The sequence below is a fragment of the Rhinoderma darwinii genome, chromosome 11, assembly GCF_050947455.1.
Source record: "Rhinoderma darwinii isolate aRhiDar2 chromosome 11, aRhiDar2.hap1, whole genome shotgun sequence".
In the NCBI taxonomy this organism is placed as follows: domain Eukaryota; kingdom Metazoa; phylum Chordata; class Amphibia; order Anura; family Rhinodermatidae; genus Rhinoderma; species Rhinoderma darwinii.
Genome location: NC_134697.1, coordinates 64,485,289 through 64,504,436, shown reverse-complemented (window position 1 = coordinate 64,504,436; position 19,148 = coordinate 64,485,289).

Below are 19,148 nucleotides of genomic sequence, written 5' to 3'. Positions count from 1 at the left end.
TCTCAGAGGGCCGCACACATTCCAGACACTCAGCATGAACCAGACTAACACAATTTTATGGAACAGAAGCTATTGTGCTGAATGGGCTTGGAGATTATTATATAGAATAAAAATCTGTGCATTACTGCTTGCTGTGCTTTACATTTTGTAGATTGCAAGCGCTCGTCTGTGGATCTTCTGTAAAACAAGAAATCTGCCTAATCGTATGTTTACAGATGCAATTAGCTTTTATTATTTTTGATAGTCAAATTTGTTTCTCAAGCAAAGGTGTACTATTCTCTGCGCAGGAACAACTCATTTGTCATTTAACAGATAACATTTTTATCCTAAGTATAAATACATTTTCATAACTTCTCCATATTTTTGGGACCACCATCTATTATACGTTTATGGCTAAGGCTTCATGAAGACTTTTTGTAGTAAGACTTTTTTTCTGAAGAGTAATCAAAACCTTAACGATCAATTTTCAAGAGATTTATAAGCAATTTTCATGTTACTCAATGGAGGAAAAAAGGAGCTACAACTTTCTAATATCGCTTGAAAATTCAAATATGTTGCAATTAAAAAAGGAAATTGCTAGCGACTCTCTTGACTGGAGTTATTTTGAAGAGATTTTCAAGCTATTCAATGCTTTCCTGTGACAGCAATTTAATAAACAATTTTTGTAGTGAGCAATAAAAAGTCTAGGAGTAGCCCTAATCTATGTAGGACACATTGTGCAGCCATTGGCCACTGGAAGCAAGCTGGGCTTTGGTTACATGCGGCTGCTGCTGCTACATGGGATTGCACCCTTAGGGCATGCCCAGACGTGGCGGAATTGCTCTGGAATTCCGCAGCGAACATGTTTCTCCATTGCCTTCCACAGCTTTTTAGTTGTGTTCGTTTACACGTTGCAGACAATTCCGCTGCGGAGCATATGCTGCGGTGGGGAATTTGGTGTCCGCAGCATACAATGGTTGTTGCTGACGTGTCGCGGACTTGTTGCGGACTCATTGCGGAATTTCTCCATTGATTTCAATGGAGAGTCAAAACTCCGCAATGAAGTCCGCAGTCCACTACCGTCTCCAGGATTTCTCTCGTGCTGCACCAGTCCTCTGGAATGTGCTACCCCAGGCAATCCGATTAATTCCCAATATCCACAGTTTTAAACGTGCCCTGAAAACACATCTATTTAGACAGGCCTATAACATTCCCTAATCTGACTCCTTTCCATGGCCCTCCTTTTAGATTAGTCATCAGAATAAGATTCCGTCACACTCCTTCTCTTCATGTCCGTCATACACGGAAACTGGCTGGTGACCGGCTCATGCAGCTTTATGTTACCACCGCATGTGTATAAAAATGGCCGGACCATTGTACAGAACAAACACTGTTACACTTTGTGTCTCCTTTACTTCCTCATAGATTGTAAGCTCTTGCGAGCAGGGTCCTCACTCCCCAGATTTGAATTGTAAATGAACTTTGTCACTATGTAATGTCTGATATTGTTTGTTTCATGTCCCCTCTAAATTGTAAAGTGCTGCGTAATATGTTGGCGCTATATAAATAAAGATTATTATTATTATTATTATTATTATGTTATGTGTGCTGCGGATGCGTATTGGGTTTTTGACATGACATTTCTTCATTCTGGCTGGACCTTTGTATTTCTAGGTCTACAGCCAGACTGAGGAAGTCAATGGGGCTCCTGTAATTACGGGTGACTACGTGTGTGCTCCCGTAATTACGGGAGCGTTTCTAGGCGACGTCAGTAAATAGTCAATGTCCAGGGTGCTGAAAAAGTTAAGCGATCAGCAGTAACTGTTTCAGCAACCTGGACAGTGACTTCCGATCACAATATACATCAAACTGTAAAAAAAAATAGAAGTTCATACTTACCGAGAACTCCCTGCTTTTTTCTCCAGTCCGGCCTCCCAGGATGACGTTTCAGTCCAAGTGACCGCTGCAGCCAATCACAGGGCAATCACAGGTTGCAGCGGTCACATGGACGGCCGCGTCATCCAGGGAGGTCGGGCTGGATGGCGAAAGAGGGACGCGTCACCAAGACAACGGCCGGGTAAGTATGAATTTCTTTTTACTTTTACTAGGGAAAGGGCTGTCCCTTCTCTCTATCCTGCACTGATAGAGAGAAGGGAAGCCCTCTTCCCCTCAATACGCAACGGCTAGTCCGCATCAATTTAATGCCCATTTTTGGCAAAGTCGCAACAGAATCTGCAACGCAGATTCTGTGCGGCATTGATGCCGACAATGGCGGAAGAACTCCGCCACGTCTGGGCATGCCCTTAAGGGTAAGTTCACATGTAGCGTAAATACTGCAGATTTTCCGCAACAGAAAATCTGCAGCACAATACAGTAGAGTGGATGACATTTGAAAACATCTCATCCACATGCTGCATAAATTCTAAGCAGAAAAACACTCAGAAATTTACCTGCGGTGCGTTTTTTTTAGTCTGCAGCATGTCAATTGTATTTGCGTAATTACTGCTTTTTTATTGCGGGTTTTTCCCATTGAATTCAATGGGGAGGTAAAACTCGCAACAAATAGCAGATGTTACGATTTTTGCAGTGGAAAAGCTGCGATTCCGCCACAAAAATCGCAACTCAGGAAAAAAATAAATCTTATACTAGATTTCTATGCTTCTTCGACCATGCCGACTTCCTGGAATGACGTTTCATCCCAGGTGACCGCTGCAGCCAATCAGAGGCTGTGGCGGTCACATGGGATGAAACCTCATCCCAGGGCTGAAGAATATCAGGACGTCGGAAGGACGCTATGCCAAGTATATCCTTTTCTTTTTCAGTCGAGAAATTTCCGCAGCGGACATTTTCCGGGCGAAAAACGACACCACAATTTGGTGTGGTTTTTCGGCCGGAATTCCATGCAGCAACAAGGGCGGATACGCTGTGTGCTTTTACACAGCGTATTCGCCCTGTGTGAGCATAGCCTAATAATGTAGCTTGGCTGTAATCATTTACCAGTCAAAACTAAATCAATCAAACAGCAAGTAAGCACTCTCCATTGGTCCTGACCTATAATAATATTTATGCCGACAAATGAACATAAACAAAATGAACATAAAAAAATTTAAATGTGGATTTTACCGCACATTTCACTGGTGACAATTAGTCAAATCTGTGGCTGAAAAATGAATCATAATATGGTATGCTGCAGATTTAAAAACCTATAGCGTGCCATAAAATCCATGACGATTTTTTTCCACAACATGTGAATAGGGCTCTGTAAAACACCATTTACTTGCATTTTACTGTACTTTGTTGCAGATTTTTGATGCAGAATCTGCACGGAAAATCTGCAACAAATTTTTGATGTCATCTTTTGTCAAAATAGTGCTGTGAATTTTTGTATTATTTATTTTGAAATAACCAGAAACATGATTATAATACTTATAATATAGGAAAGGCTAAAGAATCCTGTCTTTATTCATGTTTAGGTAATACACCAATATTGTCCTATTCAGTGTCCTTGAACAACTGAGAAAAACTGTTTAATCAGACTACATCACCAGCTCATCTTAGTTCCACTGACACTTCTAAACCTTTACAAATGCCAAGCGAGGTGAGGAAAATTGATCATGCAGGAAAGGGGAAGGAAATGAAAAGTCATCTGCTTCTTAAGACCCACATTAATTTTCAAATTCTTTTATAGACACGTCGACTGATGGAACAGCTCAGTTGTAATATAAAATGGGTTAATCATATTTAAGACCCTATATATATATATATACATTCACATGATATATAGTGCTAAACCCATTAAAATAGAATGTAAGCTCTAGTTTACCATAATACTGTTTAACCCAATCTACTAACACTTTCTTCGGTTATATGGAGAATTCAAAACTGTAATTTAACAAACATAATGTAGTTTAAGTTATATAATTGTATTTGACGTGTCATTTTCATGTGATATACATATGCACATGCATAAGCATTACAAGGTGGGTTGATTACTACAATAAAGTCCTTGTTCCAGACAGTTGTAGTCAGGAGTGTAAAAGGAAAGACTGCGCCCCATAGCAAACTTTTGACTGGGCCCCTCCTAGGTGGCACACGCAGCCCCCCTTATAGACAGTGCCCTCTGTAGATTGTGCTATACAACCCCCTGTAGACAGTGCTATACAGCCCCCCCTGTAGCCTGTCACACCCCACTTGTAGATAGCGCCTCCCACCTCCTCCTTGTAGTGCAATACAGCCCAACCCTATAGATAGCGCCATACAGCTCCCCCTGTATATAGTGCCACACAGCCCCCCTCCCTTGTATATGGTGCCACACAGCACCCCTTAGTAGATAGTGCCACACACAGACCCCTGTAGATTGTGTCACACGCAGTTCCCTGTAGATTGCACCACACAACCCCCTGTAGATAGCGCTCCTAGTAGATAGTGCCACAGAGCCCCCCCCCCCATAGTAGTGCCACACAGTCCTTCTTTAGTAGTGCCACAGACCCCTGTAGATAGTGCCAGACGCAGACCCCTGTAGATCGCGCCACACAGCCATCCCCATTCTAAATAGTGCCATACAGCCCCCCTAGTATATAGTGCCACACAGCCCCCCCTAAGTAGTGTCACACAGCTCCCTTGTATATAGGGCCACAAAGCCCCCCTTGTATATAGTGCCACCCTGCACCCCCTTGTATATAGTGCCATGGAGCCACCTTGTATATAGTGGCACACTGCTTCCCCATTGTATATAGTGCCACCCTGCTCCCCCCTTGTATATAGTGCCACTGTGCTGCCCTACATATAGCTCCCCCTATAGATAGTGCTCCACATATAGCCTACCTCTGTAGATAGTGCCTCACATATAGCCCACCCCTGTAGATAGTGCCCTACAAATAGCTTCCCCTATAGATAGTGCTCCACATATAGCTCACCCCTGTAGATAGTGCCTCACATATAGGTCCCCTATATATAGTGTCCCACATATAGCCCACCCCTTTAGATAGTGCCCAACATATAGCTCCCCCTGTAGATAGTGCTCCACATCTCCACATATAGACCCCCCCCCCCTGTAGATAATGCCACTCACAGTTTTATTAGAAGAAAAATATACTTTACATACTCACATAATCCTGTTCCCATGCTGTCCGGTGGCAATGCAGACCTGCTCTCTTCTGAGCAGGTCTGCTGGGGATGAATGACCAAAAATGTCTTGCCTCGCCAATCAGCGCCTTTCACGATGCTAGCGGCGTGATGACATCATCGCGCCGCTAATGTCATTGAAAGGCGTTGATTAGCAGGGCAGAATGACTTACCCCGTCAATCAGCGCCTTTCAACAACCGAAGCGGTGCGATGACATCATCATGCCGCTAGCTTCATTGAAAGGCGCTGATTGGCGGAGAAAGTAATTTTTCGCCGCCAATCAGCGTTATTGCAAGGCGCAGAATGGTCGTTCCATGTCCTGCCATTCAGCGCTAATGCAATTACAATGCATGTAATTGTATCTGCGTGCTATAGACGCAGGTACAATTAGTGCAGGAGGGTCCTATAATAAAAATTTGTATCTACGTCCAGGGGACGCAGATACAAGTAAATATGGCTGTGGCTAGCACCGGGACCCCCTCCGGTGCTAGAGACACCATTAAGCATGAGGGGACCCACACCGCCCAGACCATAAACGTTAGTAGCCGGGCGGCGCAGGCCCCATAGTGGCGTCGCTACTGCTATAGCAGCCGTAACGGCTGTGTCGGCAGGGGGCACAGGCCCCCTCATGCGGCAGGCCCGATAGCTGTAGTTACGTCACTGGTTGTAGTGAATAACAAGTCAGTTGAGATACCAAGAGATTGTGCATGCTATTCCTACACCACCTTATCTGAGGGCTCATGTTGGATAAAGGCTGATTGGTGCTGGCATCACAGAGAATGTTGGTATTGGTCAGTTCAGAAGGAATCGCATGTGAGTCATGTGAGCATTTGAGCATGTGAGCATTTGGCCTCCCTCTCCTTTCCATGGAGTTGTTCAAGATAAAAATCATAGAGGTCGCCATGTCGTGGCAGGTGGGCTCCCACAATTTGATCAAAATGTGCGCTAAGAACCTCCCTATTGCAAGTAGATTTAGCAGTAATGCATATTTATTTATATTTAGTGGCTTAGGTGGTATTAGTGTTCGCAGTGTGCTGTCGCCATTTTCTTGTGTGCTGTATAAATTTGCAGTCACAGGCGTTCTTGCACCTGTATACATGTTTTGTTTCATTTTGTTGGAATGTGCTGTTCAAACTTTTGTTTTATTTACAAAACAAAAATCAGTCTAGATTAAAGAGAAGGTGACTATTAACTGGTCTTAAAGCGAGTCTGTCAAGACTTTTGTACCCCCCACACCATTAACACTTCTGGATAGGTGTAGGAGAAACAAGTTTAGGCATACCTATGTCGGCATTGTGGCTGAAATCCTCACTGTGGAAAAGGAGTTTTAATCTGAACATGCTGAAAAAGAAGTGTCCAGGATCCCGACTGTAGCTCCTCCCCAACTCCTCCCCTTTTGATGTTGAGCGTATGAGGCTAAGGTCCAGCTGTCAATCAAGAGCAGGGGAGTTGGGGGGCCACTTCCTATTCAGTTACGGTGGGGAGTTGGCCACTTCCTATTCAGGATGGAAAGACTAAAACTAAATTTCAAGGGTGAGGATTTAAGCCACAACACTGACCTAGTTATGCCTAAACTTGTCTCCTCTACACCTATCTAGTGGTGTTAGCGGTGTGGGGGACAAAAGTCCCAATAGAATACCTTTAAAATGAAGCAGAAGCAGTCACTGCCCAGGCAAGGCCTCACTTCTCTATTGCATTGTCAATATGAATGCAAGAGCAAACTAGAGATTAGGTCTCACATTTGTGCATTATTTTAAGTTTAATTCATTTAATTTCAATTTGTAAAAATTGGGGGGCACTATTTTCTGCAGGTTTACAAAGTGGTGGACAAAACCAACTAATATGTCTGTTTGCCATACAGAAGAAGCAGAGTATATATATATATATATATATATATATATATATATATATATATATATATATACATATATAAAAGTATAACAATTCTATTGACATAAAGGTTAGACAAACGATTAAAAATTGGTATCAAAGCAGAGAAGCCTCTATAAAAATTCACATGTACATCACTAGATCAGTGGATCACTATGGACCCTACACATTTATTACAGATAATGCACCACTCTCATCCAGGGGCTTTGTCTGGTATTGCAGCTCAGACCTATTAACCTTCATTTTCATAATTAATGGAGCATTCACATACAGAGGGGCCCCATAGAAAAAATCATAATAGGTCCCGCATTATGATGCCAGGTTTTGATTCTTTCTCCATGCACTTTACATGATTCTTGGGCTAATTTTCATTTTCCTGTTTGCTAACAATGCAGTTTCTTTGGAGAGGGGAGTTCTGCACAGGATCTTGCCACCCTGTAGTAAAGGACATGGGACCAAAGTAGCCTCCCTCTTTCTAAGGGCCTCATAGCAATCACATGGTCTGCCTCTAAGATATGTATGTCCTTGCAGTAAGGACCCTGCTATCTGATCACCAATGAACACATATTGATCGCATACCCTAGGGATATGCCTTGAATGTTAAAACTTGATAAAACTCCTTTACTAGCTCACTTCTTTAGTGGTGCTTGAAGTTAGGGACCTCATATCTACACCAGCTCTACTTCTATCTCCCCATGACAATAAAACTCTTGGAAAATTATGGACAATTTTGCCTGAGGGGGAAAAGCATCCTAGATAACATTTTAAAAGTTTTCAAAGTAGCAGTTGGCAACAAAGATATATGGTAATATGAAAGAAAATTTTCAGGAAAATACATACTACAGAGTCTAAACCTTTTTTTCTAAATTCTCACTATAAATAAATGCTTTGCAGGTTTCCTTAAAGGTTGGTATATCAGATTGCCTTGACAGTTATTATTCAGCCTGTGGTCAGGGAACAGATCCACAACCTCATTGTTGGTGATGTCTAAGAACAAGTTTGAGTACCAATGAAACACTCCATAGTGCAGTCTAGAGAAGTTTATAGACTTCCAGGGAAATGTGAAAACACACTTTTATGAACTAGTTGTTAGCAATATTCCTAGCAGGGCATATTAACTGTGAAATGTCTCATGTTATATCTAGAGGGGTTACCATTGTCATTGAGTATGATTAATTAATTCCTTTTACTCTCCAATTTCTTTTGCTGCTATTGAGAAAACACATTAAGAGGCAATTTTTTCGGTTTTGACTTTCTGTTTCCAAAAATCCTATAATGTTAAAAGGGGCCATTGTACTAACTTCATTTGAGAGAACGTTTTATGGATAAACTGTGTATAATTCACAAATGGGCCCTGGCGTACTACGTTAAATTACATAGTGACACAACATATAAATCTTGTTGCTGCTTGATTTGGTGTTTGATAGCTTTGGACCAGAGATTTGGTTGCTTTCACATGAAGTTATTTGAATGGCACCAGAAGGCCTTTCTGATGAATAAAACAGTTTTTTTGTCTTGCCGCTGGCTGAGACAGCTTATGCTCAAGAGACGTTTTGCAGTCGCTCCATTAACACACAAACAGGCAGCAATGCCGAGCTGCTGACACAAGGGTTAATTAAATCTCTCTCACCATCAATTCTTATTCAACTATTATTGATGGTCATTAGATCGTTGACAAAGTGACAAAATGAAGTAATAGACTTCTGTTAACTCTTCATTTGCTAGTAAACTTGACAATAAAGCAAGATACAGTACATGTACTCAATTACACTTGGAAATCTGAACTAAAAGTGACAAATGATGTTTGAATAGAAATTTTAATCTTTCAATTCTGTGAGTAATACTTGAGAATGAAACAATTCAGAAAACAATAGGAGATTTTGAATAGCTCATATTCTTCTACTTTACTTATGTAGACAGTTTATAGATATTGATTTCCACTACTGTGTAACCAAGCAATTATAGATAATCTATGGAAACCTATATTACTAAAGATATTCAAGGGGCTTATCCCATCAAGACAACCTTTGTTCATATGGCCTTTACATATGGACGTCATAGAGAATGGTTCCCCACTCGGAAACCCCATCTATGAGCCAAAGCCAACTACCGCTAACAAGCAGTGGCCCTCGGTCTGACAGACTCGGGTCATCCCTGTATTACATCGATGGCCATTGATTTGAATAACCACCATGTATTACTTTACTTGTATTACTTGTGAATGCATTACAGGGACTACTTGACGAACAAGAGGAATATCCTCAAGGTAGGCATCATCAACGTATCATCAACATTTTTGCCAAGGTCCACTAAATTTCCTGCTTTTGGTATGTTCCCTGAAATTTGTCTATTTGTTAAAGTGGTCACAGAAGAATATTTCAAAAAGAATTCAGGCGGACAACTTAACATCCCTGAGAATAGCAGTTAGAGAGCTGTCCTTGTTAAAGGGGATTGTAAACAAACCATCAGATAAAGGTGGAAATATAGTGTTTTGGCCGGTCACGATGTATGAGAGAGAAATTTTCTGCCAGTTACGTACAGCGGAATGTTACAAAAAACGAACATACAATAGGAATTGTCAACTTTGATTGGCCAAGCACATGATGAAGGTATTTTTTTTTTAAAAACAGACGGATGGCTTGACGATCACTGGACCAACTGTGGCAACAATATATTTTCTTCCTAAGATCCACAAAAATGACTCTAACCACCCAGGACGACCTATTGTGTCAGGGTCCAACAGCATCTTAGAACCTTTATGTAAGTATGTTGATTACTTTCTTAAATCCATTGTGGAGACATTACCCTCGTACGTCAAAGATACGACCAATGTTTTGAAAAAGCTTGACGGTTTACAACTTGAACTAGACATGTACTTAGTGACATGTGACGTCAAGGCATTATATACGTCAATTAGACAATGGCCTGGAGGCAGTTCAGGTTTTTTTGACAACAGGAAATCTGGATAGACCTTTACAGGAGTTCCTACTTAAAGCACTAAGATTTATCTAGACCCACAATTTTATTTTGAAAGATTTTTTTTATCTACAGCTCCAGGAAACAGCTATGGGGGCAGCATGTGCACCTGCTTACGCCAATCTGTTCCTGGGGCTGTGGGAGAGGGATATTTTTCTTACCAGTCATGTATCTATGATTGAGATGGTACAATTTTGGGCAAAATACATAGACGATGTTCTTATGATCTGACATGTATCATTGGAAGATCTGAATTTGTTCATTGATGGTCTTAATTGCCATAACATTAAAGTTAAATTTACATATCAAGCAAGCCAAAATATTATTGATTTCCTTGACATTCAGATTCAGTTTGGCTATGATGGTCGTATACACACTGATCTTTTCAGGAAAAGTACCTCTGCAAACACTGTACTACATGCCTCCTCTGCACACCCCAGACATCTCATCAACACCATACCAGTTAGACAATATATATGAGCAAGGCGAATATGTTCGGATGAGCATTGTTTTGAAAAACAAGCTAAAAATAAGGTTCCAGGAGAGAGGGTACAGGAACAGATCCATACAACGTCCATATAAAAGAGCCAAGAACAGCCTATTACAAGGATTCAGGCAACCTCTCACCAACAGCTAAGAATCATTACTGATTATAACTGCAAATCGAATGAGATCGCATCAGTGTTAAATAAATACTGGCCCATTCTTACTCAGGATCATGTTCTGGGGAGATTGTTACCATGTACCCCCTCTATGACTTACAGGAGAGCTAACAATTTACGAGACGTGTTGGTACATACTATCATAGGGGTTCACAACCACAATATGCCTTTGGGTCCAATGGACCCAAATGGGCTGTTTTAAATGTGGCAAATGTATCTCACGTCCTAACATTGAGCGCTCAACCTGTTTTTACGATTCTACACATAAGTCTCAATATACCATTACACATCATATAGACTGTTCTACTATCGGCGTTATCTATTTTGCCACGTTTCTGTGTGACAAAATATATATCGGGTTGAATTCTGGACAGCTTCGTAGGAGGGTACGCGAACATGCCTTAGGTATAGAGGCTGCTCATGATATTCAGGATGTGTCATTGCTCAAAACCATCCATCGACATTTCAAATTGGAACATGACTGCGACACGTCACTTTTTAAAGTGAGAGGAATGGACAGAGTACTGATTGAGCCTAGGGGTGGAAACTGGGAAAGAACCCTTGGCCAGAGAGAAACCATGTGGATCACAAAGTTGGGCACACTATGTCCCTTTCGTCTGAATGATCATAACAGTTTTGTTCCCTTTTTCTAACTTCATAATTTTCAATTGCCACTCTCTAGTTAGCGTCTGCCACTATTTTATTATTTGTTTTATGTAACTTTTTAAAGGAAAGGTGTCATGAATTTTTTTTTTAAATTAATTTATAGTTTTTATTTAATAAAATATTATATGTACTTTATTTATTTTTTCACACACAATGTTTTTTTTATTAACACTTTCTTACTTTACTGGGGGCTGCCATGTTTTATTTAATCGGTGTATGTGTCTCTTAACGACACATACACATATGGAATACGGCAGCTACAGGGCATAGGACATAAAGAACGGGACCCGTTCCTTATATCATGTGCTTCTGCTGTCTCACTCTATACTGCGCAAGCGCAGTTCAGAGCGACCCAGCATAGAAGCTGGTTTGTAGGGGGGAAAACCGGTGCCATTTTGAAGACCGGTCGCACTGCAGGTAAGGTGTGTGTGTCTGTCTCTCTCTCACAACCCTCTCTCGTGACCCCCGCTCTCACGGCCTCCTTGCACACCTGCTGTAACTGTGTGTGTATATGTGTGTGTGTGTATATGTGTGTGTGTGCGTGTGTGTGTGTGTGTGTGTGTGTAAATGCGTGTATATGTGTGCGTGTGTGTGTGTGTGTGTGTGTGTGTGTGTGTAGCAGATCTGTGTGTGTGTGTGTGTGTGTGTGTATCAGAGCTGTGTGTGTGTGAGTGTGTGTAGCAGAGCTGTGTGTGTGTAGCAGAGATGTGTGTGTAGCAAAGCTGTGTGTGGTGTAGCAGAGCTGTGTGTGTAGCAGAGCTGTGTGTATAGCAGTGCTGTGTGTGTGTGCGTGTGTGTGTGTGTGTATTAGAGTTGTGTGTGTAGCAGAGCTGTGTGTGTATGTAGCAGTGCTCTGTGTGTGTATGAGTGTGTGTGTGTGTGTGTGTGTGAGTGTATGAGTGTGTGTGTGTGTGTGTGTGTGTATGTGTGTGTGTGCGTGTGTGTGTAGCATTTATGTGTGTGTGTGTGTGTGTGTGTGTGTGTAGCATAGGTGTGTGAAAGAAAAAAAGACCCCAGCAGCTGGTAGGAATTAAGGACAATGTATTTAGCATAGGTGTGTGTAGCAGATCTGCGGGTGTGTGTATAGCAGAGCTGTGTGTGTGTGTGTAGCAAAGCTCTGTGTGTGCGCAGCAGAGCTGTGTGCGTGTGCAGCAGAGCTGTGTCTGTGTAGTGTGCGCAGCAGGGCTGTATCGTATTTTTGTGCAGCGGAGTATACACGGGCCGCCGCTGATCCTTCATAGCCGCTTATCAGCTGTTTTGAAGAATCAGCGGCAAGAACCCCCCAGACACAAACAAATCCCCTCAAACATGCAACTGTGTCACACAACCACCCCCCCCCCCCACTGTGGTGGGGTTGTGTGCAGAGTGCTTGTGAGGGGGTTGTGTGATGGTGGGTTTGTGTGTGTGAGGGGTGCATACAGGGAGCTGTTGGGGAGGTCTGGGGGGATTGTGTGACGGTTTGCGTGGGTGTATGTGTGGGAGGGATGCTTGCAGGGTGCTTGTGGGGACCTCTAGTATTTATAGTGGGAAGAAGACAGAAGTCGCTGTAGGTGAGTATAAGTATTTATATTTTTCATATTGCAGGTTCCGCTGGACCTTTTAGACTTTAATAAAATGGTTAGCGAGAATTGTGTGGGGGGGGTTTTATTTCAATAAAAATATTTTCTTATGTTTCTGTGTTATTTTTAATACTTTATTAGCGCCTTAGTAATGGCAGTTGTCTGTTTGACGACGTCCATTACTAATACGGGGCTTAATGTTAGCCAGTAAAAAGCTAGCACTAACCCCCCATTATTACCCTGATACCCACCACCACCAGGGCTATCGGGAAGAGCCAGGTAAGATCCAGTACCCGACCATCTGTTGTGATGGCCGATCACTGGGGCGACCGCAGGCTGGTATTATTAGGCTGAGAAAGGGCCAGAAACTTTAACTTTTCCCACCCTGTAATGCCAGGCTACTGCTGCTGTGTTGTATCTGGCTGCTTATGAAAATGGGGGGGGACATTTTTTATAACCAGCCAAATACAAAATAGCAGCAGCAGCCTAGCATTACCAGGGTGGGAAGAGTCACGTTTTTTGTCTCTTCCCAGCCTCATGATACCAGACTGCGGCCACCCACAGTGCTCAACCTTCACAACAGATGGTCGTGTACTGGATTGTATGGCTCTTCTACATACCACTGGTGGCGGGATAGGTTACTTGGTGCTACCTACATGCCTCTCTGGACAGGTGGGAATCGGTATCCCTATATGTAAATGATATGTTTATGAGTGGGATGCAGCCATTAAGCTGCTTATGTTGCAATTGAGGATGGTTAGGAGGAGGTACTTAAGGAGCTGACCCAATAAAAGATGCCACCCCCGATGAAGCCTCGGTGAAACGCGCGTCGGGTCAGCAGTGGTGGTCCGGTCTTGGTCCTTCGTGTGTTGTTACCATCTTTACATGTGTGTATACACCGCATTCCAAATTATTATGCAAATTTTATTTTTCGCTGATTTTCCTAAATAGTTGATGCAAATGACAGTCAGTATAATCTTCAAGCCATCAACCGTTGGAGTATAATGCGAATTTTGTTGAACAAATCTCCTAATGATAACAGATTTTTTTTTTAGAAGTAAAAAACTCAAAATGCACTGTTTCAAATTATCACAACAGAGATGAAAACATTTTAAAGGTTGTAAAGTGAACTAAAATGGTAATTTGTTGAATCTGCAGCATCAGGAGGTCATATTTACAGAAATCAAAAGCTCTTTCAATCCCAAAAAACTTAGCAGGCCAAGTTACCTTATCTTAGGACGCCTTCTTTGATATCACCTTCAAAATTCTTGCATCCATTGAATTTGCAAGTATTTGGACAGTTTCTGCTTGAATATCTTTGCAGGATGTCAGAATAACCTCCCAGAGCTTCTGTTTTGATGTGAACTGCCTCCCACCCTCATAGATATTTTGCTTGAGGATGCTCCAAAGGTTCTCAATAGGGTTGAGGTCAGGAGTTTCTCTCCTTTTATGCCCATAGCAGCCAATGACACAGAGGTATTCTTTGCAGCATGAGATGGTGCATTGTCATGCATGAAGATAATTTTGCTACGGATGGCACGGTTCTTCTTTTTGTACCACGGAAGAAAGTGGTCAGTCATAAACTCTATGTACTTTGCAGAGGTCATTTTCACACTGTCAGGGACCCTAAAGGGGCCTACCAGCTCTCTCCCCATGATTCCAGCCCAAAACATGACTCCGCCACCTCCTTGCTGATGTCGCAGCCTTGTTAGGACATAGTGGCCATTCACCAACCATCCACTACTCCATCCATCTGGACCATCCAGGATTGCACAGCACTCATCAGTAAACAACACAGTTTGAAAATTAGTCTTCATGTATTTCTGAGCCCACTGCAACCGTTTCTGCTTGTGAGCATTGTTTAGGGGTGGCCGAATAATAGCTTTATGCACACTTGCAAACCTCTGGAGGATCCTACACCTTGAGGTTCGTGGGACTCCAGAGGCACCAGTGGCTTCAAATACCTGTTTGCTGCTTTGCAATGGCATTTTAGCAGCTGCTCTCCTAATCCTATTAATTTGTCTGGCAGAAACCTTCCTCATTATGCCTTTATCTGAACGAACCTGTCTGTGCTCTGAATCAGCCACAAATCTTTTCACAGCACTATGATCACGCTTCAGTTTTCTTGAAATATCCAATGTTTTCATACCTTGTCCAAGGTATTGCACTATTTCACGCTTTTCGGCAGCAGAGAGATCCTTTTTCTTTCCCATATTGCTTGAAACCTGTGGCCTGCTTAATAATATGGAACATCCTTCTTAAGTAGTTTTCCTTTGATTGGGCACACCTGGCAAACTAATTATCACAGGTGTCTGAGATTGATTACAATGATCCAAAGAGACCTAAGACACAATACCGTCCATGAGTTTAATTGAAAAACTAATAATTAAATGTTTATGACACTTCAATCCAATGTGCATAATAATTTGGAACAGGGTGTATAAATACATATAATGCTACACATAGATATTTTAGGGTTATCAGTGTAGTGCTTGGTGGAATATTCATTTGGGGTCTGGACAACGCACAGATAGGACGTGATGTGACTGGGCACTGACAAGATGAAGAAGTCAATCAGAGACAGGACAGATGCACTGGGAGATGAACTATGAGGGGGATGAACTAAAATAAATCAAGTAAACATTTTGTGGAATTCACTAGGGCAATTGATTTGGGAGAATGAATTATAATAATGGGAATTACAGGCAAACAATTTGGCAGTAGGGGGTTTGCCAAGACAGAACGTGGCAACCACTCTTACCATGCCTGATCGCTTGTTGGTAACATTGTTTGGATGCTACTATTAGACTTTTTACATAGTCGCAATGGGAGCGCACATGTACAGGCAACCAGTTATGTGATATTATAACAGTGCTGCTTGCTGGTGAAGAGAGAGCAGGGGAAGTGACATGCCACTATTTTGGAAGATTCCCGGGTAACCAGAGACGGATAAAGGAACACCAAGCCTTTATAAATATAGGTAGGGGAATTTCTGGGAAGGATGCGTTAAACTTTATGTGGGATAAAATAAAGTTTACTGAAAAAATGCTTCCATGTTGAAAATAACATTTTAACGTTTTCAAGATCCCTGCTTGCAGTCATTCAACAAAAAATTTTGACTAGAGGATTATTTCAACAATTCAAGCCAGTGATGCCAAAGGTAGTGATTTGGATTCCTATATTTTATACATGACAAGGCTAAACTACCAGGACACAGGAAGTGTAGAGTAGCTGCAGGCAATGGGACTGTAACTTCAAGCACGTAGAAAGGCAAATTTACACGTTGCAGAAATGTCCATACATCCAAATTAGGTCTGCAAAAATCCATTTACGTACTTCAGAAATTATCCCATTCATATGTCTGGAACAGATCTTCAGTCACAGAAATTTCTGCAAAAAATATGTCACATGCAAACATACTCTTACATGGAAAATAATTAAAGGATAACTAAACATTCAACAAACTTCTGACATGTCATAGTGACATGTCAGAAGTTTTGATTGGTGGGGGTCCGAGCACTGAGAGTGCTTATGTGAACGCTTAGCCACTTTGTTCCTGTTCGGCTTTTTACGGAAAGTCGATGTAGCTGAGTATGGGCTCATAGACTTTCTATTGAGTCCGTACACTGCTACATTGATTTCCAGAAAAAGCTGAACAGAAACGAAGCTGCTGAGCATTCACATAAGCACTTATGCTGCTTCATTTTAGCGATTGGTGAGGGTTTCAGTGATCGGAACCCCGCCAATCAAAACTTCTGATATGTCACTGTGACGTGTCAGAAGTTTGTTGAACGTTTAGTTACACTTTAAAGGGAATTCCACTCACCAACAGATTCCACCCCCAGAAACTCTTAAGACTGGAGAACAGTCATAGACCTGATGTTCTTGAACCAATGAATTCAGAAATATACTTTCCAAATGGAGACCATACATTCAGTCCTCCCTCTCCTAGACAGAGACAATTTTCTTACAACATTAGATATAAAGGTCGCCTAGCTACATGTCCCTATAATCAACCACGGCAGGAAGTTCCTTTCAGGTTATCCGTTCTTTATTTTTAACAAAAGGCCCAGGACATCAACATGAAGGTTGTTTTCCCAAACTGTTAATGCTAATGACATCCATATTAAAATATTAAGTGTAAATAGAGTGTGGGGACTTAATCATTTAAGGGAATTCCAAGCTGAAAATTGACCTCCATGTGGAGATACATTGATCTGTATTTTGCCCACAATGACCTTGTTCTATGTACAACTAGATTTATAGAACAGACTCATTTGACATTTGACCTGAACTGGAATGCAACGTAAACCCGGTCTCATGTGCAAAAGATGATGAAAGTATTAGCCACCAAATCCATTCCCTCTATCTCTTGGAAATGAAATAGCCCGAGAGGAAAACTAGCTCTGCTTAGTACATAAGCCAATTTAACATCTAGACCCAAAGGGAACAGAAAACTCTTTAACCAATTCCAGAAGCCATAGCAGCAATAACTTTTCTACTGATCAGGACAATTTTTACTTCATATATATATATATATATATATATATGAAATGGTAAGACCTATGTAAAAAAATTGACATTTACCCAGGTTGCCTAGAAACAACAACAACTCAGCCATGAAGTGGTAGACCACAAAAGGATAGGTCCACCGAGCTTAATGTTGCAAAAATCATTTGTACTTCACGTTACATTAAAGGCATAAAAATTAGATAAATCTGCTTATGATACTAAAGGCCCTTTTTACCCGGGACAATGGTAGTGTGAGCGAGCGATCATACGAACGCTAATTTCGTTCATTGCCCTGTGTAAACAGGGCAGCGATCCGCCGAGTATCGGCTGATCTCATCTTTTATGAATGCTTGTCTGCCCGATAATCGCCCAGTGTAAAACCCCCTTAAGTCAACATGTATTTTGGCAAACTCTGCAAATAAGTAGAGCATGAGAAGAGGACATTCCTCAGGAAACATTAGGCATTGCATAGCCCATGGCATAAATGTCCTAGACAGAGAAAATCAAACCTTAGCGATAATTTCTGTTCACTAGGGTTATAACATTAAGGTTGGTCAAAACCCAGAAATTGGGTTGCTGGTATGTGTGTATATTATGCTAGAACACAATAACAATGTTCCAAGAAACATTGAGCAACTGGTACCCTGAGATAGTGTTTATGTGGAGAGTAGATTAAAATCTTAGAATCCTCCGAAATTAAGGTATGTCCGACAAACCCAGAGAGAAATTTCGATACATGATGAGCAGCATAATTAAGTTAATCCCATGTGTGCAAGACAGTTAGTAATATCAGAAAGGAGCCATCATGGCATCACTGTCCAAATTGGCATTAAACTCACGAAGACACAGTTTTTTCAGCATCAAATTCAAAAGCTTTCAACCCCAAAATAGATAATTGAGTCCATAATAACGGAATATATTCACCGAAGAACTATAGCAGATTAATCCCTCATGCACATGACTGTGTGTGCCGGCCGGGTCCCGTTAGTGAACCGTGGAAAGATAGGACATGTCCTATCTTTCCACGCATTGGAGAATCCGGTCAGTTTTCACGGACCCGATTAACCCGCTAAAGTGAATGAGTCCGTGACAACTATCGGGTGCCACTCGGATGCCGTGAAAAACTGCCCGAGTGGCACTCGGTCATGTGCAACTGCACTTAGATGTGTCCATCCTCACTTTTTCTTTCACAACACACATCTTAGGGTATGTGGAGATAAGTTTTAAAAAAAACAAGATTTTGCAATATGTCACAAGGTGTCTATGCCGTATGTGTGGCCACCAGTGGTTGTGCTGTGAGTTGCAGCTTGTCAAGAGTTTTGGTAGCATGTCGGGATATTGAATTGAATTGGTTTCAGGAGAAAATTGAGTCCTTAACTAAATTCAAGCAAAGCTAAGCGTGGACACATCTGTTCAAGGTCATTGTATCTTCATGTATCAACCGTTGCTACGCTGAGTCCCTAAACTATTGGCCGTCGTTCCTTTAGGGATTTCCACTCCTCAGCCTCCATCGGGTTATGAAAAAATACTGCTGTCTCCCCATCTACTACTCACAATCAGGAGATATTGAGTAGGCATAATTTAGATCTCGGAGTCGACGTTTCACAGACAAAAAATGAGGACCTGCGTTTCTGCAAGTCAGCAGAGGAGTTGGGAAATGGCATCACTATTGCTATTTTATTCAGGGTCAGTTGTAAAACTACATCCAGTTAAGAAATCTTGCCATTGGAGGCCTTTGGGGTGCCCCTGGCGTAGGTCTGTTTATGGGACTCTACTGTA